General features: G+C 37.6%; 1 protein-coding gene across 2 annotated transcripts in view; it reads right to left on the bottom strand.

Annotated features, from left to right (window-relative positions):
* The window catches only part of DPP10 (dipeptidyl peptidase like 10), a 202,751-nt gene that overhangs the window by 149,685 nt on the left and 50,052 nt on the right, over positions 1–3,014 (bottom strand). The window lies entirely within an intron of this gene.

Here is a 3,014-nt window from a genome sequence, read left to right as displayed (position 1 = left end):
GATATCTGAAGATTCCTGCACCTTCAACTTCTATCAATATTAACTGATACTGCAGAGAGGTTGCAGAGAGAAGTCTGAAAAAGCTAGGCAAAAGAAGAGGTATATAATAAATTTCATACAGTTAGAAGTTTTCATTAATTTCTCCAAAGGATTAATTTTTAGTTCTAAAAGAGAAGTTACCTCAGTGGCAGAAGCTAGAGGCACCTTGGAACTGGGTGAACCATACTAAGAGTTTAATTATTAGGAGAGTAAGTATTTTGGAGAAAGGAAAGAGGAAAATAAAATCACTTAGATCAGCTTTTGAAAATAGAGCTCAAGCTGTCTGCTTCAGGTGAAAATGTTTTACCAGTATGCCTTTTGACATAACAGATGGCACTGTCACCCAAGTAAGCACAAAACCAGGTTCAAATAACCTCACCGGCAATCGCAATGGCTTTAAGTCAAGTTGTGGGAAGTAGGATATGACTGACCTCACAGATAACCTGTCCCTCTCTTAACCTTTCTGTGGGTTGGTCCTAACTTTTCAGACTGATTGAACTGCAAAGACTGAAAAGAGGTTTGCCACATCTCTAAAAAAATGTCAGAAACACTACAAGACAGAAAAGAACTTTGTCTTCCTTCCTGTTCCATGACTTGTTTCTAAAACACCTTGCGAATCAGACCTTTACGTTTGTTCAAAATAACTAAAAGCCTCATTTACCTCAAATAAAGCTTCCCCATTTGACAAAAATCCCTAAGCACCTCAGTATTTGAGCTGACCCACAACCAGCATTTTTACATAAATGCACATATTTCCCTCTATCTTTCTTCAGTTCAGCTGCTATAGCAAAACATTCAGTCCATTTTTTAGCTGGAAATGAGCAGCCTTCTTACTGACATCAGAAAGGACAAAACACAATCACTTCAGCACCCATAGCAGCCAAACCTTGCTTTAACTGCATGCAACTCTTGAAAAGAACTGAGAACTGCTATTATGTCTGGGATCAATCAGTCCTGTAAAAGGAAAGGCTTCCAGACAGGCTGCAGTCACACAGGTGCTGGAGCAATCCTACTTCTCACTCCAATAGTCTCAGTTTTATTGAAGATGAGAAAGTAACTCATAGAGATGGCAACTCCATGCATACAGTGAATGCAGAAATACAATTTCTATTCTTTAGAGATGCCCCAAAACAAATCCTATGATGAAATCTAATGTTAGCTTTAGGATAAAATCAGTGTATTTCCATAGGCACCATAAGTACATATGGTATTGTATATACACTTGATACTAACAAATTTCTTTTAGAGAGAGTTATATTGGTGAATGTATTCCCTTTCTAATTTGGGTGATTAAAAGCCTCTTGCTTCAGTGGTATGTGCCCTCACAAGCGTATATATAAACAACTGGGCAAGCAGCAGAGAACTAAGAGCCACTCTTTTCTCACTACTGTTGAAGGTCCTCAGGGGAGTAGAAACAGTTGAAACTATCAGTAGAAACTAACTATTGTTTAGATTTTTTCCATTCTCTCCCTGGGGGTGCAAAGGTCTGCAGGTCACTTGTACTCTCCTTTTCCTTTATAGATAAATCAAATTGATTGATTTGTCTCAATATAGGGTAGAAAAATCTTGGCCACAAAGTAGAGAAAGCCTATCCGGTAGAAGAATCCATTTTATCCATTAGTTAAATTTTTTTCTTTACAAATGTATCATTTCCAGCAACAAGAAGTCACATTGAATAGAAAAAATTATCTGACTTGTGCTACAAGCAGATAAATCATCTGACTACCACACACAGATCTTGGTTATTGTATGCTTTTTATTAAATGTATATTTGAAAAGAGCAATATTCCTGAGAAATCCCTCTTTCCACCAGAGATTTCATAAGAAATGTAAAGAAATATTGTATAGTCATATCTGCTGGGCTGTGTATTTTTCACAGGATGAGCTGTTCTGGAATTAGACTGCCTGTAAGTACCATTCCAGTGTTTTTTCAGTGTGCTTCTTTTTCATATATACCACATGTCCACGAGCAAGCCTTGGGATGTCATTGTGATCTATAGTTCCTCTGCCTCTCACGGCAAGTAGCAGTCATAATGCTTCTTTGATCAGGGGGAAGAGGGGGACCACTTCTCTAAATTGAGAGGTTTTGATATTTCTAGCGTTTATCTTCTTTTCCTTAAATCCAGCTAGGATTCCTTTTTCTTTCCCCTTCCTTTTTCCTCATTTCCTTCAGAAGATTTATGACAAAAAGCCCCACTGCTCACCATGATACCACATCAAGCACCAAGAGTTTGCATTGGGCTTCCAAAGTAACTCAAGTTCCTCCCTTTTATTCCTAGAGCAATATTTCTTTCAGACTTTGAAACTATTAAAGATTTAAAAGTCCTAAGAGTAGTATTAGAAGCCCACATTTGAATATTACCAAATCAGCATTAGCTGGTGCATCTCCAAATGTTAAGAGTGTAAATATTCACATGTAGGGGAAAAATTTCTGGTTTCATTAAGCAGTATTTTTAATAAAATCTCCTGACAAATAAGTAAACATTAGAGTACTTCAGGTTGTGAGAGCTGCTAAGCAAATCTCAGGAGTAGCTGAAGGCCATCCTATCCATGGGCTCAGTTATTGGGGTGCCTCAGCTTCCAGTGTCTGCAAATATTGGACAAAGTATATGATCAAGCAGGAACTATAACACACCTCCTCTTCCTTCACCACACCACTTTGCCCCTTCCCATACCTCCTGATGTGCAAAAAAAGCAAACATAAATATGTAACTCTACTGATCTGTGCTTCCTTAGAAAGCATTGAAAAAACCCTACCCATTATAAGTAGAATGAAACCCACAGAAACATCCTGAAAGTTATAAAATATGATTCAGTGATCTGCGAAGACAAAAAGAAGCCTGTTAAATAAAGCTTCATGAATGATTAACAAGGCCCAGAACTCCCTCTACTTCCAGCAGTGATCTCAAGCCACTTTAATATTTCTAGGTAAATAATTCATGTTACTTTTGTTTCTAGCAATAACACATTCTCAA

The sequence above is a fragment of the Corvus brachyrhynchos genome, unplaced genomic scaffold (assembly GCF_000691975.1).
Source record: "Corvus brachyrhynchos isolate BGI_N302 unplaced genomic scaffold, ASM69197v1 scaffold126, whole genome shotgun sequence".
Lineage (NCBI taxonomy): Eukaryota > Metazoa > Chordata > Aves > Passeriformes > Corvidae > Corvus > Corvus brachyrhynchos.
This window is presented reverse-complemented; position numbering and strand designations above follow the sequence as displayed.